A 21806-nucleotide genomic window follows, 5' to 3' on the forward strand; every position below is an offset into this window, starting at 1 on the left:
ATTCCACTCTAATCTGCAACCTAAAAGCACAACTTGCAGCAAGGTTCTGTTTCCCTAGGAAGCAGAGATGGCAACGTAGAAATGCTGCCACCCTAAGGCCGTTTCCTCAAAAAGCAGCTTTGAATCCACTGCTAATGGTCATTCATATTCACAAGGACTGCAGGGCTGTAAATGACTCATGCCCTCAAAAACTGTCCTGGGGTAGGGAATGGCCAAAAACATCCAAACGAGACAAATTTTTCAAGAAGGCAATTTGATTGAAGTTGTAAGTTTAGCTGAATTGTAAAAAAAAATGAAAAGGACATTCATAAACGCAAAACATCAGGAATTATTAGACGCATGCAAATCCAATCTACACAAAGGTATCACCTCACACTAGTCAGAATGACCATCAGCAAAAAGTCAACAAATGATAGATGTTGAAGAAGTTGTGGAGAATAGTGTAACCTCTCGGTCTAAGTGGAATGTAAACTGGTAACAGCCCGTAATAGGAACAGAATTGCAGTGCGTTAAAGGTAAAAATTGAGTCACCATAAGATCCGGAAGCCCCACTATTGGGCCTGTCACCTGTGAAAGCCAGAATCAGAAAGACACAGGATGGAAAATCGTGTATTGCAGCAGTATTTACAATAGACAAGACATGGAAGCAACAAAAATCTCCATCATCAGATGAATGGACGAAAAACTGGTCCATGTACACAATGCAATATTAGACACAGAAAAGAATGAAACAATACCGTTTGCAGCACCATAGATGAGGCTACAGATAATCACACAACTTGAAGTAAGTCAGAAAGCGAGAGACACATATCCTATGATATCACGTATAGGTCTTATCTAAAAATTGATAGGAATGAACCTATTTCCACAGAGACGGTCACTCACGTGTTCAGATAATAAGCTTGTGGTTAACCAAATGGAAAGGTGTGAGGAATGTATAATGGAGGATATTGGGTTTAACAGACATATGCTAATATTTATAAAATATATAATCATCAGACATACCAAATACCAAGACAGGTCTACACAACATTCTGTAATAACCTATATGGAACAGGATCCAAACATGAAAAGATATATGAATCAATGAAAGACATTCTGTACACCTAGAACAAATACAACATTGCAATCAAATTTGCTCTGAGAAAAATGAAAATTAAACTGAGAATACCAACAACAAATAAGTAGACATAGTTTTGGGGGGTTTGTCCTGGCACATTCCACTCTACTTTACAACCTACAAACAGGACTTCCAGGAAGGCTCTGTTGCCCTAGTAACCAGAGTTGCGAATACAGAAATGCTGCCCCCTTGTGGCCGTTTCCTGCAACAGCAGCTTTAAACGCAGAACTAATGGTCATGTGATAGTCACAATTACTACAGGGCTGTAAACGACACCTGCCCTCAAAAAATGTCCTGGTGCAGGTAATGGCCACAGGAATTCACAGAACATGGCACATTTTTCAAGGAAACAATTTGAAGAGCTAAGTTTCTCTGTTTCACTTTAAAAAAAAGAAAAGAAAACGGACGTAGATAAAAACTCAATATCGGGAATTATTAGACGCATGCAAATCCAAACTACAATAAGGTATCACCACCCAACACTCAAAATGCCATCAGTAAAAATTCTACAAACAATAAATGCTGAAGGGGTTTTAGAGATCTGTGTACCCTCTAGTTGCTGGTGGGATGTAAACTGGTAACAGCCAGTAGCGAGAACAGAATGGAGGTGCGTTGAAAGGTACAAATTGAACGACCATATGATCTAGTAGGCCCACTGCTGGGCCTAACCCCTGAGAAGACCAGAATCCAAAAGACACAGGCTCGCAATCCTGCACTGCATCAATATTTACCATAGAAAAGACTTGGAAGTAACCAAAATGTCCATCAACAGATGAATGCACAAAGAAGAAGTGGTCCATGTACACAATGGAATATTCGCCATGGAAAAGGATGAAACACTGCTCTTTGCAGCACCATAGATGAGCCTAGAGATAATCACAGAACATGAGGTAAGTCGGAAAGCAGACAACAAATAACCCGTGATATCACTCCTAGCTGTTACCTAACAACTGACACGTATGAACATATTTCCACAGAGAAACACTCTCACAGACTTAGAAAACAAACTATGGTTATCTAAAAGGAAAGGTGGGAGGAATGGATACATTAAGATTAGGGTTACCATACGTATACAAATACATATTAAACACATGTATCAAAAAGACCGACCATATACCAAGGGAGGTCTACTGAACGCTCTGTAATAATTTACTCGGGGGCCTGCCTGGTGGCACCGTGGTTAAGAATCCGCCTGCCAATGCAGGGGACACAGGTTCGATCCCTGGTTCGGGAAGATCCCACATGCTGCAGAGCAACTAAGCTCGTGCACCACAACTAATGAGCCTACGCTCTGGAGCCCATGAGCCATAACTACTGAGCCCATGCACCACAACTACTGAAGCCCACACGCCTAGCGCCCATGCTCCACAACAAGAGAAGCCACTGCAGTGAGAAGCCCGTTCACCGCAACGGAGAGTAGCCCCCGCTCACCGCAACTGGAGAAAGCCCACATGCAGCAACGAAGATCCAACTCAGCCAAAAATAAATAAATAAATAAATAAAATTTATTAAAAAAATAATAGTAATTTACATGGGAAGAGGCTCTGTACATGAATAGATATATATAATGTTCAATTCAACCTGATTTTGTACACCCAGAACAAACACTATTCTACTCATTAACCCAAGTTAAAAAATTAAAACCACGAACAACAATTAATCAGACATAAACTTATTGGGGTTTTCCCTGGCATGTCCCATTCTAATTTACAACCTGGGAACACGACTTTCAGGAAGGCTCTGCTGCCCTAGTAACCAGATTTGGGAAAGGAGAAATGCTGCCGCCTTGTGGCCGTTTCCCACAATAGCACCTTTAAACACAGGGCTAACGGTCACTTGAGATTCACAGTAATTGTAGGGCCATAAATGACACGTGTCCTCAAAAAATGTCCTGGGGTAGGTAATGGCCAAAAAAGTTCACAATACGGAAAATTTTTCAAGAAAACAGTTTGAAGAGGTAAGTGTTACTCACTCTGTTGTTTTAAAAAAAGAAGAACATGGATAGAAGCTCAATATCAGGAATTATTGGTTGGATGCAAATCCAAACTACAAAAAGATTTCACCACCCAATATTCAAAATGCCATCCGGAAAAAGTCTACGAACAATGAATGCTGACGGGTTGGTGGAGAAATGCATACCCACTATGCTGATGGTTGGATGTAAAGTGGTAACAGCTAATCATGAGAACAGAATGGAGCTGCGTTTAAAAGGTAAAAATTGAGCTACCATATGATGCGGCCAATCCCCTAATGGGCCTATACCCTAAGAAGACCAGAATCGGAAAGGCACAGACAGGCAAACATGCACGGCAGCAATATTGAAATAGCCAAAACATGGAAGCAAAAAAAAGGTCCATAAACAGATGACTGGACAAAGAAGAAGTGGTACATGTACAGAATGGAATATTAGTTGCAAAAAATAATAAAAGAATGGCATATGCAGCACCACAGCTGAGCCTAGAGATAATCACACAACGTGAAGTAAGTCAATGCGAAAGACAAAGGTCCTATGATATCACTTATGGTATCTGAAAATTCATAAAAATGAACATATACCCATAGAGACAGACAATCTCAGATTGAGAAGACAAACTTGTGGTTAAGCCAATGAAAAGGTGTGAGGAATGGATAAATTAGGATATTGGGGTTAACAAACATATACTAATACATATAAAATATATCATCCCCAGAGTCCTATGGAATACCAAGAGTGGTCTACTCAACAATTTGTAATAACCTACATGGAAAAGGACACAAAGATCAATAGATATATGTATATGTGTTCATGAACAAGATTCTGTACACCTAGAACAAAAGACATATTTCAATCAAATTTGCTCTGATAAAAATTAAAACTTAAGGACACAAACAAGAATTAAGGAGGCTAAAACTTATGGGGGTTTGTCCTGGCACATTCCACTCTAATCTGCAACCAAAAAGCACAACTTGCAGCAAGGTTCTGTTTCCCTAGCAAGCAGAGTTGGCAACGTAGAAATGCTGCCACCCTAAGGCCGTTTCCTCAAACAGCAGCTTTCAATCCACTGCTAATGGTCATTCATATTCACAAGGACTGCAGGGCTGTAAATGACTCATGCCCTCAAAAACTGTCCTGGGGTAGGGAATGGCCAAAAAAATCCAAATGCGGCAAATTTTTCAGGAAGGCAATTTGAAGTTGTAAGTTTAGCTGAATCGTAAAAAAAAATGAAAAGGACATTGATAAACGCAAAACATCAGGAATTATTAGACGCATGCAAATCCAATCTACACAAAGGTATCACCTCACACTAGTCAGAATGACCATCAGCAAAAAGTCAACAAACAATAGATGTTGAAGAAGTTGTGGAGAATAGCGTAACCTCTCGGTCTATGTGGGATGTAAACTGGTAACAGCCAATAATAGGAACAGAATGGCAGTGCGTTTAAAGGTAAAAATTGAGTCACCATATGATCCGGAAGGTCCACTATTGGACCTGTCACCTGTGAAAGCCAGAATCAAAAAGACACAGGATGGAAAATCGTGTATTGCAGCAGTATTTACAATAGCCAAGACATGGACGCAACAAAAATGTCCATCATCAGATGAATGGAAGAAAAAGTGGTCCATGTACACAATGCAATATTAGACACAGAAAAGAATGAAACAATGCCGTTTGCAGCACCATAGATGAGGCTACAGATAATCACACAACTTGAAGTAAGTCAGAGAGCGAGAGACACATATCCTATGATATCACGTATAGGTGTTACCTAAAAATTGATAGGAATGAACCTATTTCCACAGAGAAGGACACTCACGCGTTCAAATAACAAGCTTGTGGTTAACCAAATGGAAAGCTGTGAGGAATGTATAACGGAGGATATTGGGTTTAACAGACATATGCTAATACTTATAAAATATATAATCATCAGACATACCGAATACCAAGAGAGGTCTATACAACATTCTGTAATAACCTATATGGAACAGGATCCAAACATGAAAAGATATATGAATCAATGAAAGAGACTCTGTACACCTAGAACAAACACAACATTGCAATCAAATTTGCTCTGAGAAAAATGAAAATTAAACTGAGAATACCAACAACAAATAAGTAGACATAGTTTTTGGGGGTTTGTCCTGGCACATTCCACTCTACTCTACAACCTACAAACAGGACTTCCAGGAAGGCTCTGTTGCCCTAGTAACCAGAGTTGGGAATATAGAAATGCTGCCCCCTTGTGGCCGTTCCCTGCGACAGCAGCTTTAAACGCAGAACTAATGGTCATGTGATAGTCACAATTACTACAGGGCTGTAAACGACACCTGCCCTCAAAAAATGTCCTGGTGCAGGTAATGGCCACAGGAATTCACAGAACATGGCACATTTTTCAAGGAAACAATTTGAAGAGCTAAGTTTCTCTGTTTCACTTTTAAAAAAAAGAAAGAAAACGGACGTAGATAAAAGCTCTATATCGGGAATTATTAGACGCATGCAGATCCAAACTACAAAAAGGTATCACCACCCAACTACTCAAAATGCCATCAGTAAAAAGTCTACAAACAATAAATGCTGAAGGGGTTTTAGAGATCTGTGTACCCTCTAGTTGCTGGTGGGATGTAAACTGCTAACAGCCAGTAGTGAGAACAGAACGGAGGTGCGTTGAAAGGTAAAAATTGAACTGCCATATGATCTAGTAGGCCCACAGCTGGGCTTAACCCCTGAGAAGACCAGAATCCAAAAGACACAGGCTGGCAATCCTGCACTGCATCAATATTTACCATAGCCAAGACTTGGAAGTAACCAAAATGTCCATCAACAGATGAATGCACAAAGAAGAAGTGGTCCATGTACACAATGGAATATTCACCATGGAAAAGGATGAAACACTGCTCTTTGCAGCACCATAGATGAGCCTAGAGATAATCACAGAACATGAGGTAAGTCGGAAAGCAGACGACAAATAACCTGTGATATCACTCCTAGCTGTTACCTAACAACTGACACGTATGAACATATTTCCACAGAGAAAGACTCTCACAGACTTAGAAAACAAACTATGGTTATCTAAAAGGAAAGGTGGGAGGAATGGATACATTAAGATTAGGGTTACCATACGTATACAAATACATATTAAACACATGTATCAAAAAGACTGACCATATACCAAGGGAGGTCTACTGAACGCTCTGTAATAATTTACACAGGGGCTTGCCTGGTGGCACCGTGGTTAAGAATCCGCCTGCCAATGCAGAGGACACAGGTTCGATCCCTGGTTCGGGAAGATCCCACATGCTGCAGAGCAACTAAGCTCGTGCACCACAACTAATGAGCCTACGCTCCGGAGCCCATGCACCACAACTACTGAAGCCCGCACGCCTACAGCCCATGCTCCGCAACAAGAGAAGCCACTGCAGTGAGAAGCCCGTGCACCGCAACGGAGAGTAGCCCCCACTCACTGCAACTGGAGAAAGCCCACATGCAGCAACGAAGATCCAACTCAGCCAAAAATAAATAAATAAATAAAATAAATTTATAAAAAAAAAAATAATAGTAATTTACATGGGAAGAGGCTCTCTACATGAATAGATATATATAATGTTCAATTGATCCTGATTGTGCACACCCAGAACAAACACTACTCTACTCATTACCCCCATTTAAAAAATTATAACCACGAACAAGAATTAATGAGACATAAAGTTATTGGGGTTTTCCCTGGCATATCCCATTCTAATTTACAACCTAGGAACACGACTTTCAGGAAGGCTCTGCTGCCCTAGTAACCAGATTTGGGAATGGAGAAATGCTGCCGCCTTGTGGCCGTTTCCCACAATAGCAGCTTTAAACACAGGGCTAACGGTCACTTGAGATTCACAGTAATTGTAGGGCCATAAATGACACGATTCCTCAAAAATGTCCTGGGGTAGGTAATGGCCAAGAAAGTTCATAATACGGAAAATTTTTCAAGAAAACTGTTTGAAGAGGTAAGTGTTACTCACTCTGTTATTTAAAAAAAAAGAAGAACATAAATAAAAGCTCAATGTCAGGAATTATTGGTTGGACGCAAATCCAAACTACAAAAACATTTCGCCACCCAATATTCAAAATGCCATCCGTAAAAAGTCTACAAACAATGAATGCTGACGGGTTGGTGGAGAAATGCATACCCACTATGCTGTTGGTTGGATGTAAAGTGGTAACAGCTAATCATGAGAACAGAATGGAGCTGCGTTTAAAAGGTAAAAATTGAGCTACCATATGATGCGGCCGATCCCCTAATGGGCCTATACCCTAAGAAGACCAGAATCGGAAAGGCACAGACAGGCAAACATGCACGGCAGCAATACTGAAATAGCCAAAACATGGAAGCAAAAAAAAGGGGTCCATAAACAGATGACTGGACAAAGAAGAAGTGGTACATGTACAGAATGGAATATTAGTTGCAAAAAATAATAAAAGAATGGCATATGCAGCACCACAGCTGAGCCTAGAGATAATCACACAACGTGAAGTAAGTCAGAATGCGAAAGACAAAGGTCCTATGATATCACTTATGGTATCTGAAAATTCATAAAAATGAACATATACCCATAGAGACAGACAATCTCAGATTGAGAAGACAAACTTGTGGTTAAGCCAATGAAAAGGTGTGAGGAATGGATAAATTAGGATATTGGGGTTAACAAACATATACTAATACATATAAAATATATCATCCCCAGAGTCCTATGGAATACCAAGAGTGGTCTACTCAACAATTTGTAATAACCTACATGGAAAAGGACACAAAGATCAATAGATATATGTATATGTGTTCATGAACAAGATTCTGTACACCTAGAACAAAAGACATATTTCAATCAAATTTGCTCTGATAAAAATTAAAACTTAAGGACACAAACAAGAATTAAGGAGGCTAAAACTTATGGGGGTTTGTCCTGGCACATTCCACTCTAATCTGCAACCAAAAAGCACAACTTGCAGCAAGGTTCTGTTTCCCTAGCAAGCAGAGTTGGCAACGTAGAAATGCTGCCACCCTAAGGCCGTTTCCTCAAACAGCAGCTTTCAATCCACTGCTAATGGTCATTCATATTCACAAGGACTGCAGGGCTGTAAATGACTCATGCCCTCAAAAACTGTCCTGGGGTAGGGAATGGCCAAAAAAATCCAAATGCGGCAAATTTTTCAGGAAGGCAATTTGAAGTTGTAAGTTTAGCTGAATCGTAAAAAAAAATGAAAAGGACATTGATAAACGCAAGACATCAGGAATTATTAGACGCATGCAAATCCAATCTACACAAAGGTATCACCTCACACTAGTCAGAATGACCATCAGCAAAAAGTCAACAAACAATAGATGTTGAAGAAGTTGTGGAGAATAGCGTAACCTCTCGGTCTATGTGGGATGTAAACTGGTAACAGCCAATAATAGGAACAGAATGGCAGTGCGTTTAAAGGTAAAAATTGAGTCACCATATGATCCGGAAGGTCCACTATTGGACCTGTCACCTGTGAAAGCCAGAATCAAAAAGACACAGGATGGAAAATCGTGTATTGCAGCAGTATTTACAATAGCCAAGACATGGACGCAACAAAAATGTCCATCATCAGATGAATGGAAGAAAAAGTGGTCCATGTACACAATGCAATATTAGACACAGAAAAGAATGAAACAATGCCGTTTGCAGCACCATAGATGAGGCTACAGATAATCACACAACTTGAAGTAAGTCAGAGAGCGAGAGACACATATCCTATGATATCACGTATAGGTGTTACCTAAAAATTGATAGGAATGAACCTATTTCCACAGAGAAGGACACTCACGCGTTCAAATAACAAGCTTGTGGTTAACCAAATGGAAAGCTGTGAGGAATATATAACGAAGGATATTGGGTTTAACAGACATATGCTAATACTTATAAAATATATAATCATCAGACATACCGAATACCAAGAGAGGTCTATACAACATTCTGTAATAACCTATATGGAACAGGATCCAAACATGAAAAGATATATGAATCAATGAAAGAGACTCTGTACACCTAGAACAAACACAACATTGCAATCAAATTTGCTCTGAGAAAAATGAAAATTAAACTGAGAATACCAACAACAAATAAGTAGACATAGGTTTTGGGGGTTTGTCCTGGCACATTCCACTCTACTCTACAACCTACAAACAGGACTTCCAGGAAGGCTCTGTTGCCCTAGTAACCAGAGTGGGGAATATAGAAATGCTGCCCCCTTGTGGCCGTTCCCTGCGACAGCAGCTTTAAACGCAGAACTAATGGTCATGTGATAGTCACAATTACTACAGGGCTGTAAACGACACCTGCCCTCAAAAAATGTCCTGGTGCAGGTAATGGCCACAGGAATTCACAGAACATGGCACATTTTTCAAGGAAACAATTTGAAGAGCTAAGTTTCTCTGTTTCACTTTTTAAAAAAAGAAAGAAAACGGACGTAGATAAAAGCTCTATATCGGGAATTATTAGACGCATGCAGATCCAAACTACAAAAAGGTATCACCACCCAACTACTCAAAATGCCATCAGTAAAAAGTCTACAAACAATAAATGCTGAAGGGGTTTTAGAGATCTGTGTACCCTCTAGTTGCTGGTGGGATGTAAACTGCTAACAGCCAGTAGTGAGAACAGAATGGAGGTGCGTTGAAAGGTAAAAATTGAACTGCCATATGATCTAGTAGGCCCACAGCTGGGCTTAACCCCTGAGAAGACCAGAATCCAAAAGACACAGGCTGGCAATCCTGCACTGCATCAATATTTACCATAGCCAAGACTTGGAAGTAACCAAAATGTCCATCAACAGATGAATGCACAAAGAAGAAGTGGTCCATGTACACAATGGAATATTCACCATGGAAAAGGATGAAACACTGCTCTTTGCAGCACCATAGATGAGCCTAGAGATAATCACAGAACATGAGGTAAGTCGGAAAGCAGACGACAAATAACCTGTGATATCACTCCTAGCTGTTACCTAACAACTGACACGTATGAACATATTTCCACAGAGAAAGACTCTCACAGACTTAGAAAACAAACTATGGTTATCTAAAAGGAAAGGTGGGAGGAATGGATACATTAAGATTAGGGTTACCATACGTATACAAATACATATTAAACACATGTATCAAAAAGACTGACCATATACCAAGGGAGGTCTACTGAACGCTCTGTAATAATTTACACAGGGGCTTGCCTGGTGGCACCGTGGTTAAGAATCCGCCTGCCAATGCAGAGGACACAGGTTCGATCCCTGGTTCGGGAAGATCCCACATGCTGCAGAGCAACTAAGCTCGTGCACCACAACTAATGAGCCTACGCTCCGGAGCCCATGCACCACAACTACTGAAGCCCACACGCCTACAGCCCATGCTCCGCAACAAGAGAAGCCACTGCAGTGAGAAGCCCGTGCACCGCAATGGAGAGTAGCCCCCACTCACTGCAACTGGAGAAAGCCCACATGCAGCAACGAAGATCCAACTCAGCCAAAAATAAATAAATAAATAAAATAAATTTATAAAAAAAAATAATAGTAATTTACATGGGAAGAGGCTCTCTACATGAATAGATATATATAATGTTCAATTGATCCTGATTGTGCACACCCAGAACAAACACTACTCTACTCATTACCCCCATTTAAAAAATTATAACCACGAACAAGAATTAATGAGACATAAAGTTATTGGGGTTTTCCCTGGCATATCCCATTCTAATTTACAACCTAGGAACACGACTTTCAGGAAGGCTCTGCTGCCCTAGTAACCAGATTTGGGAATGGAGAAATGCTGCCGCCTTGTGGCCGTTTCCCACAATAGCAGCTTTAAACACAGGGCTAACGGTCACTTGAGATTCACAGTAATTGTAGGGCCATAAATGACACGATTCCTCAAAAATGTCCTGGGGTAGGTAATGGCCAAGAAAGTTCATAATACGGAAAATTTTTCAAGAAAACTGTTTGAAGAGGTAAGTGTTACTCACTCTGTTATTTAAAAAAAAAGAAGAACATAAATAAAAGCTCAATGTCAGGAATTATTGGTTGGACGCAAATCCAAACTACAAAAACATTTCGCCACCCAATATTCAAAATGCCATCCGTAAAAAGTCTACAAACAATGAATGCTGACGGGTTGGTGGAGAAATGCATACCCACTATGCTGTTGGTTGGATGTAAACTGGTAACAGCTAATCATGAGAACAGAATGGAGCTGCGTTTAAAAGGTAAAAATTGAGCTACCATATGATGCGGCCGATCCCCTAATAGGCCTATACCCTAAGAAGACCAGAATCGGAAAGGCACACACAGGCAAACATGCACTGCAGAAATATTTACAATAGCCAAGCCATGCAAGCAAACAAAATGTCCATCAACAGATAAATGGACAAAGAAGAAGTGGTATACGTACCAAATGGAAGAGTAGGTTCGGAAAAAAAATGAACAATGCCGTTTTCAGGACTACACATGAGCCTAGAAATAATCATATTACGTTAAGTAAGTCAAAAGGGAATGACAAATATCCTATGATATCATTTATACACATTATCCTCAGATTGCTACCAATGAACATATTTCCACAGAAAAAGACACTCACAGACTTATAAAACAAACTAATGGTTAACCAAAATGAAAGGTGGGAGGATGGATAAATTAGGATTATGGGGCTAACATACATATACTAATGTATGTTAAGTGTATATAAACATATAACATATAAACTATATGCATTATAGAATCACCAATCCATATAAAATATATAATGACAAAACACCTACCAAATACCAAGGGAGGTCTACTCAACGTTCTGTAATAACATACATGGTAACAGGATCCGAAGATGAACAGACATATGTATGAATCATTGAGCAGATTCTGTACAGCCAGACAATCACAACACTCTAATCAAATTTACTGCAAAAAGAAATAGAAATTAAATTTTAAAAACAAACATAAGTAAGGAGACATAAACTTCTGGGGGCTTGTCCCAGCACATTCCACTCTAATTTACAACCTCGGAACACTACCTCCAAAAAGACTCTGTTGCCCTAGTAACAAGAGTTGAGAACGTAATAATGCTGCCGCCTTGTGGCTGTTTTCCACAACAGCAGCTTTAAACCCAGTGCTAATGGTCATTTAATAGTCACAAGGACTGCAGGGTTGTAAATGACACATGCCCTCAAAAAATGTCCAGGGGTAGGGAATAGGCAAGAAAATTCAACACATGACAAATTTTTCACGAAGTTAATATGAAGACGGAAGTTGTACTCACTCTTTAAAAAAAAAGGAAAAGAAAAAAAAAGGACATGCCTAAAGCTCAGTATAAGGAATTATTAGCCGCATGCAAATCCAACGTCCACAAAGGATTCAGCTCACACCAGTCAAATGACCATCAGCAAAAAGTCTACGAACTATAAATGCTGAAGAGGTTTTAGGGAACTGTGTACCTTCTAGCTGCTGGTGGGATGTAAAGTGGTAACAGCACTAATGAGAACTGAATGGAGCTGCTTTAAAAGGTAAAAATTGAGCTACCATATGATGCGGCCGAACCCCTAAGTGGGCCTATACCCTAAGAAGACCACAATCGGAAAGTCACAGACAGGCAAACAGGCACTGCAACAATACTGAAATAGCCAAGACATGGAAGCAAAAACAAGGTCCATAAACAAATGAATGGACAAAGACGAAGTGGTACATGTACAGAATGGAATATTAGTTGTGAAAAATAATAAAAGAATGGCATATGCAGCACCACAGATGAGCCTAGAGATAATCACACAACGTGAAGTAAGTCAGAATGCGAAAGACAAATATCCTATGATACCACTTATGGTATCTGAAAATTCATAAAAATGAACATATATCCATAGAGAAAGACAATCTCAGATTGAGAAGACAAACTTATGGTCAAGCCAATAAAAAGGTGTGAGGAATGGATAAATTAGGATATTGGGATTAACAAACATATACTAATACATATAAAATATATCATCCCCAAAGACCTATGGAATACCAAGAGTGGTCTACTCAACACTTTGTAATAACCTACATGGAAAAGAACACAAAGATAAATAGATATATGTATATGTGTTCATGAACAAGATTCTGTACACCTAGAACAAAAGACATATTTCAATCAAATTTGCTCTGATAAAAATTAAAACTTAAGGACACAAACAAGAATTAAGGAGGCTAAAACTTATGGGGGTTTGTCCTGGCACATTCCACTCTAATCTGCAACCTAAAAGCACAACTTGCAGCAAGGTTCTGTTTCCCTAGCAAGCAGAGTTGACAACGTAGAAATGCTGCCACCCTAAGGCCGTTTCCTCAAACAGCAGCTTTAAATCCACTGCTAATGGTCACTAATATTCACAAGGACTGCAGGGCTGTAAATGTCTCATGCCCTCAAAAACTGTCCTGGGGTAGGGAATGCCCAAAGAAATCCAAACACGCCAAATTTTTCAAGAAGGCAATTTGAAGTTGTAAGTTTAGCTGAATCGTAAAAAAAAAATGAAAAGGACATTGATAAACGCAAAACATCAGGAATTACTAGACGCATGCAAATCCAATCTACACAAAGGTATCACCTCACACTAGTCAGAATGACCATCAGCAAAAACTCAACAAACGACAGATGTTGAAGAAGTTGTGGAGAATAGTGTAACCTCTCCGTCTAAGTGGGATGTAAACTGGTAACAACCATATAATAGGAACAGAATGGCAGTGCGTTTAAAGGTAAAAATTGAGTCACCATATGATCCGGAAGGTCCACTATTGGACCTGTCACCTGTGAAAGCCAGAATCAAAAAGACACAGGATGGAAAATCGTGTATTGCAGCAGTATTTACAATAGCCAAGACTTGAAAGTAACCAAAATGTCCATCAACAGATGAATGCACAAAGAAGAAGTGGTCCATGTACACAATGGAATATTCGCCATGGAAAAGGATGAAACACTGCTCTTTGCAGCACCATAGATGAGCCTAGAGATAATCACAGAACATGAGGTAAGTCGGAAAGCAGACAACAAATAACCTGGGATATCACTCCTAGCTGTTACCTTACAACTGACACGTATGAACATATTTCCACAGAGAAAGACTCTCACAGACTTAGAAAACAAACTACGGTTATCTAAAAGGAAAGGTGGGAGGAATGGATACATTAAGATTAGGGTTACCATACGTATACAAATACATATTAAACACATGTATCAAAAAGACTGACCATATACCAAGGGAGGTCTACTGAATGCTCTGTAATAATTTACACGGGGGCTTGCCTGGTGGCACCGTGGTTAAGAATCCGCCTGCCAATGCAGGGGACACAGGTTCGATCCCTGGTTGGGAAGATCCCACATGCTGCAGAGCAACTAAGCTCGTGCACCACAACTAATGAGCCTACGCTCTGGAGCCCATGAGCCATAACTACTGAGCCCATGAACCACAACTACTGAAGCCCACACGCCTAGAGCCCGTGCTCCACAACAAAAGAAGCCACTGCAGTGAGAAGCCCGTGCACCGCAACGGAGAGTAGCCCCCGCTCACCGCAACTGGAGAAAGCCCACATGCAGCAACGAAGATCCAACTCAGCCAAAAATAAATAAATAAATAAATAAAGTTTATTAAAAAAATAATAGTAATTTACATGGGAAGAGGCTCTGTACATGAATAGATATATATAATGTTCAATTCAACCTGATTGTGTACACCCAGAACAAACACTATTCTACTCATTACCCCCATTTAAAAAATTAAAACCACGAACGACAATTAATGAGACATAAAGTTATTGGGGCTTTCCCTGGTATATCCCATTCTAATTTACAACCTGGGAACACGACTTTCAGGAAGGCTCTGCTGCCCTAGTAACCAGATTTGGGAATGGAGATATGCTGCCGCCTTGTGGACGTTTCCCACAATAGCAGCTTTAAACACAGGGCTAACGGTCACTTGAGAGTCACAGTAATTGTAGGGCCATAAATGACACGTGTCCTCAAAAAATGTCCTGGGGTAGGTAATGGTCATAAAAGTTCACAACACGGAAAATTGTTCAAGAAAACAGTTTGAAGAGGTAAGTGTTACTCACTCTGTTGTTTTAAAAAAAGAAGAACATGGATAGAAGCTCAATATCAGGAATTATTGGTTGGATGCAAATCCAAACTACAAAAAGATTTCACCACCCAATATTCAAAATGCCATCCGTAAAAAGTCTACGAACAATGAATGCTGACGGGTTGGTGGAGAAATGCATACCCACTATGCTGATGGTTGGATGTAAAGTGGTAACAGCTAATCATGAGAACAGAATGGAGCTGCGTTTAAAAGGTAAAAATTGAGCTACCTTATGATGCGGCCGATCCCCTAATGGGCCTATACCCTAAGAAGACCAGAATCGGAAAGGCACAGACAGGCAAACATGCACGGCAGCAATACTGAAATAGCCAAAACATGGAAGCAAAAAAAAGGGGTCCATAAACAGATGACTGGACAAAGAAGAAGTGGTACATGTACAGAATGGAATATTAGTTGCAAAAAATAATAAAAGAATGGCATATGCAGCACCACAGCTGAGCCTAGAGATAATCACACAACGTGAAGTAAGTCAGAATGCGAAAGACAAAGGTCCTACGATATCACTTATGGTATCTGAAAATTCATAAAAATGAACATATACCCATAGAGACAGACAATCTCAGATTGAGAAGACAAACTTGTGGTTAAGCCAATGAAAAGGTGTGAGGAATGGATAAATTAGGATATTGGGGTTAACAAACATATACTAATACATATAAAATATATCATCCCCAGAGTCCTATGGAATACCAAGAGTGGTCTACTCAACAATTTGTAATAACCTACATGGAAAAGGACACAAAGATCAATAGATATATGTATATGTGTTCATGAACAAGATTCTGTACACCTAGAACAAAAGACATATTTCAATCAAATTTGCTCTGATAAAAATTAAAACTTAAGGACACAAACAAGAATTAAGGAGGCTAAAACTTATGGGGGTTTGTCCTGGCACATTCCACTCTAATCTGCAACCAAAAAGCACAACTTGCAGCAAGGTTCTGTTTCCCTAGCAAGCAGAGTTGGCAACGTAGAAATGCTGCCACCCTAAGGCCGTTTCCTCAAACAGCAGCTTTCAATCCACTGCTAATGGTCATTCATATTCACAAGGACTGCAGGGCTGTAAATGACTCATGCCCTCAAAAACTGTCCTGGGGTAGGGAATGGCCAAAGAAATCCAAACACGCCAAATTTTTCAAGAAGGCAATTTGAAGTTGTAAGTTTAGCTGAATCGTAAAAAAAAATGAAAAGGACATTGATAAACGCAAAACATCAGGAATTATTAGACGCATGCAAATCCAATCTACACAAAGGTATCACCTCACACTAGTCAGAATGACCATCAGCAAAAAGTCAACAAACAATAGATGTTGAAGAAGTTGTGGAGAATAGCGTAACCTCTCGGTCTATGTGGGATGTAAACTGGTAACAGCCAATAATAGGAACAGAATGGCAGTGCGTTTAAAGGTAAAAATTGAGTCACCATATGATCCGGAAGGTCCACTATTGGACCTGTCACCTGTGAAAGCCAGAATCAAAAAGACACAGGATGGAAAATCGTGTATTGCAGCAGTATTTACAATAGCCAAGACATGGACGCAACAAAAATGTCCATCATCAGATGAATGGAAGAAAAAGTGGTCCATGTACACAATGCAATATTAGACACAGAAAAGAATGAAACAATGCCGTTTGCAGCACCATAGATGAGGCTACAGATAATCACACAACTTGAAGTAAGTCAGAGAGCGAGAGACACATATCCTATGATATCACGTATAGGTGTTACCTAAAAATTGATAGGAATGAACCTATTTCCACAGAGAAGGACACTCACGCGTTCAAATAACAAGCTTGTGGTTAACCAAATGGAAAGCTGTGAGGAATGTATAACGGAGGATATTGGGTTTAACAGACATATGCTAATACTTATAAAATATATAATCATCAGACATACCGAATACCAAGAGAGGTCTATACAACATTCTGTAATAACCTATATGGAACAGGATCCAAACATGAAAAGATATATGAATCAATGAAAGAGACTCTGTACACCTAGAACAAACACAACATTGCAATCAAATTTGCTCTGAGAAAAATGAAAATTAAACTGAGAATACCAACAACAAATAAGTAGACATAGTTTTGGGGGGTTTGTCCTGGCACATTCCACTCTACAACCTACAAACAGGACTTCCAGGAAGGCTCTGTTGCCCTAGTAACCAGAGTTGGGAATATAGAAATGCTGCCCCCTTGTGGCCGTTCCCTGCGACAGCAGCTTTAAACGCAGAACTAATGGTCATGTGATAGTCACAATTACTACAGGGCTGTAAACGACACCTGCCCTCAAAAAATGTCCTGGTGCAGGTAATGGCCACAGGAATTCACAGAACATGGCACATTTTTCAAGGAAACAATTTGAAGAGCTAAGTTTCTCTGTTTCACTTTTTAAAAAAAGAAAGAAAACGGACGTAGATAAAAGCTCTATATCGGGAATTATTAGACGCATGCAGATCCAAACTACAAAAAGGTATCACCACCCAACTACTCAAAATGCCATCAGTAAAAAGTCTACAAACAATAAATGCTGAAGGGGTTTTAGAGATCTGTGTACCCTCTAGTTGCTGGTGGGATGTAAACTGCTAACAGCCAGTAGTGAGAACAGAATGGAGGTGCGTTGAAAGGTAAAAATTGAACTGCCATATGATCTAGTAGGCCCACAGCTGGGCTTAACCCCTGAGAAGACCAGAATCCAAAAGACACAGGCTGGCAATCCTGCACTGCATCAATATTTACCATAGCCAAGACTTGGAAGTAACCAAAATGTCCATCAACAGATGAATGCACAAAGAAGAAGTGGTCCATGTACACAATGGAATATTCACCATGGAAAAGGATGAAACACTGCTCTTTGCAGCACCATAGATGAGCCTAGAGATAATCACAGAACATGAGGTAAGTCGGAAAGCAGACGACAAATAACCTGGGATATCACTCCTAGCTGTTACCTAACAACTGACACGTATGAACATATTTCCACAGAGAAAGACTCTCACAGACTTAGAAAACAAACTATGGTTATCTAAAAGGAAAGGTGGGAGGAATGGATACATTAAGATTAGGGTTACCATACGTATACAAATACATATTAAACACATGTATCAAAAAGACCGACCATATACCAAGGGAGGTCTACTGAACGCTCTGTAATAATTTACACGGGGGCTTGCCTGGTGGCACCGTGGTTAAAATCCGCCTGCCAATGCAGGGGACACAGGTTCGATCCCTGGTTCGGGAAGATCCCACATGCTGCAGAGCAACTAAGCTCGTGCACCACAACTAATGATCCTACGCTCTGGAGCCCACGAGCCATAACTACTGAGCCCATGCACCACAACTACTGAAGCCCGCACGCCTAGAGCCCGTACTCCGCAACAAGAGAAGACACTGCAGTGAGAAGCCCGTGCACCGCAACGGAGAGTAGCCCCCGCTCACCGCAACTGGAGAAAGCCCACATGCAGCAACGAAGATCCAACTCAGCCAAAAATAAATAAATAAAATTTACCAAAAAAATAATAGTAATTTACATGGGAAGAGGATCTGTACATGAATAGATATATATAATGTTCAATTGAACCTGATTGTGTACACCCAGAACAAACACTATTCTACTCATTACCCCAATTTAAAAAATTAAAACCACGAACGACAATTAATGAGACATAAAGTTATTGGGGCTTTCCCTGGCATATCCCATTCTAATTTACAACCTAGGAACACGACTTTCAGGAAGGCTCTGCTGCCCTAGTAACCAGATTTGGGAATGGAGAAATGCTGCCGCCTTGTGGCCATCTCCCACAATAGCAGCTTTAAACACAGGGCTAACGGTCACTTGAGATTCACAGTAATTGTAGGGCTGTAAATGACACGTGTCCTCAAAAAATGTCCTGGGGTAGGTAATGGCCAAAAAAGTTCACAACACGGAAAATTTCTCAAGAAGACAGTTTGAAGAGGTAAGTGTTACTCACTCTGTTGTTTTAAAAAAAGAAGAACATGGATAAAAGCTCAATATCAGGAATTATTGGATGGATGCAAATCCAAACTACAAAAAGATTTCGCCACCCAATATTCAAAATGCCATCCGTACAAAGTCTACAAACAATGAATGCTGACGGGTTGGAGGAGAAAGGCATACCCACTATGCTGTTGGTTGGATGTAAAGTAGTAACAGCTAATCAGGAGAAAAGAATGGAGCTGCGTTTAAAAGGTAAAAATTGAGCTACCATATGATGCGGCCGATCCCCTAATGGGCCTATACCCTAAGAAGACCAGAATCGGAAAGGCACAGACAGGCAAACATGCACTGCAGCAATATTGAAATAGCCAAGACATGGAAGCAAAAAAAAGCTCCATAAACAAATGAATGGACAAAGAAGAAGTGGTACATGTACAGAATGGAATATTAGTCGTGAAAAAAAATAAAAGAATGGCATATGCAGCACCACAGATGAGCCTAGAGATAATCACACAACGTGAAGTAAGTCAGAATGCGAAAGACAAATGTCCTATGATATCACTTATGCTATCTAAAAATTCATAAAAATGAACATATATCCATAGAGAAAGACAATCTCAGATTGAGAAAACAAACTTATGGTTAAGCCGATGAAAAGGTGTGAGGAATGGATAAATTAGGATATTTGGGTTAACAAACATATACTAATACATATAAAATATATCATCCCCAAAGACCTATGGAATACCAAGAGTGGTCTACTCAACACTTTGTAATAACCTACATGGAAAAGGAGGCAAAGATGTATACATATATGTATATGTGTACATGAACAAGATTCTGTACACCTAGAACAAAAGACATTTTTCAATCATATTTGCTGTGATAAAAATTAAAACTTAAAGACAGACACAAGAATTAAGGAGGCTAAAACTTATGGGGTTTTGTCCTGGCACATTCCACTCTAATCTGCAACCTAAAAGCACAACTTGCAGCAAGGTTCTGTTTCCCTAGCAAGCAGATTTGGCAACGTAGAAATGCTGCCACCCTAAGGCCGTTTCCTCAAACAGCAGCTTTAAATCCACTGCTAATGGTCACTAATAGTCACAAGGACTGCAGGGCTGTAAGTGACTCATGCCCTCAAAAACTGTCCTGGGGTAGGGAATGCCCAAAGAAATCCAAACGCGGCAAATTTTTCAAGAAGGCAATTTGAAGTTGTAAGTTTAGCTCAATCTTTAAAAAAATGAAAAGGACATTGATAAATGCAAAACATCAGGAATTATTAGACGCATACAAATCCAATCTACACAAAGGTATCACCTCTCACCAGTCAAAATGACCATCAGCAAAATGTCAACAAACGATAGATGTTGAAGAAGTTGTGGAGAATAGCGTAAGCTCTCGGTCTAAGTGGGATGTAAACTGGTAACAGCCAATAATAGGAACAGAATGGCAGTGCGTTTAAAGGTAAAAATTGAGTTACCATATGATCCAGAAGGCCCACTCTTGGGCCTGTCACATGTTAAAGGCAGAATCAAAAAGAATCAGGATGGAAAATCGTGTATTGCAGCAGTATTTACAATAGCCAAGACATGGAAGCAAACAAAATGTCCATCAACAGATAAATGGACAAAGAAGAATTGGTGTACCTACCGAATGGAATAGTAGCCTCGGAAAAGAAATGAACAATGCCGTTCTCAGGACTACACATGAGCCTAAAAATAATCATATTACGTTAAGTAAGTCAAAAGGGAATGACAAATATCCTATGATATCATTTATACATGTTATCCTAAGATTGCTACCAATGAACATATTTCCACAGAAAAAGACACTCACAGACTTATAAAACAAACTAATGGTTAACCAAAATGAAAGGTGGGAGGATGGATAAATTAGGACTATGGGGCTAACATACATATACTAATGTATGTTAAGTGTATATAAACATATAACATATAAACTATATGAAATATATAATCACCAATACATATAAAATATATAATGACAAAATACCTACCAAATACCAAGGGAGGTCTACTCAACATTCTGTAATAACATACATGGTAACAGGATCTGAAGATGAACAGATATATGTATGAATCATTGAGCAGATTCTGTACAGCCAGACAATCACAACACTCTAATCAAATTTCCTCCGATAAGAAATATAAATTAAATTTAAAAAACGAACCTAAGTAAGTAGACATAAACTTCTGTGGTCTTGTCCCAGCACATTCCACTCTAATTTACAACCGAGGAATACGACGTCCAGGAAGACTCTGTTGTCCTAGTAACAAGAGTTGAGAACGTAATAATGCTGCCGACTTTTGGCTGTTTCCCACAACAGCAGCATTAAACCCAGTGCTAATGGTCGCTTAATAGTCACAAGGACTGCAGGTCTGTAAATGACACCTCCCTCAAAAAATGTCCTGGGGTAGGGAATAGGCAAGAAAATTCAACACATGACAAATTTTTCAAGAAGTTAATATGAAGACGGAAGTTGTACTCACTCTTTAAAAAAAAAGGAAAAGAAAAAAAAAGGACATGCCTAAAGCTCAGTATAAGGAATTATTAGC

General features: G+C 39.7%; 1 long non-coding RNA gene across 2 annotated transcripts; it reads left to right on the top strand.

Moving 5' to 3' along the window:
- Window positions 1-2134: 2134 nt before the first annotated feature.
- On the top strand, window positions 2135-18911 carry LOC309621889. Of its 2 annotated transcripts, XR_014240313.1 has the most exons (3): window positions 2135-2245; window positions 14374-14461; window positions 18490-18911. It is a non-coding gene; the product is annotated as an uncharacterized lncRNA (long non-coding RNA). The 2 variants fall into 2 exon arrangements; XR_014240314.1 differs by lacking the exon at window positions 2135-2245 and having other exon boundaries at window positions 14330-14461.
- The last annotated feature ends 2895 nt before the right edge of the window (window positions 18912-21806 follow it).

Source organism: Balaenoptera borealis, assembly GCF_965194805.1.
Source record: "Balaenoptera borealis genome assembly, contig: HAP1_SCAFFOLD_1120, whole genome shotgun sequence".
Lineage (NCBI taxonomy): Eukaryota > Metazoa > Chordata > Mammalia > Artiodactyla > Balaenopteridae > Balaenoptera > Balaenoptera borealis.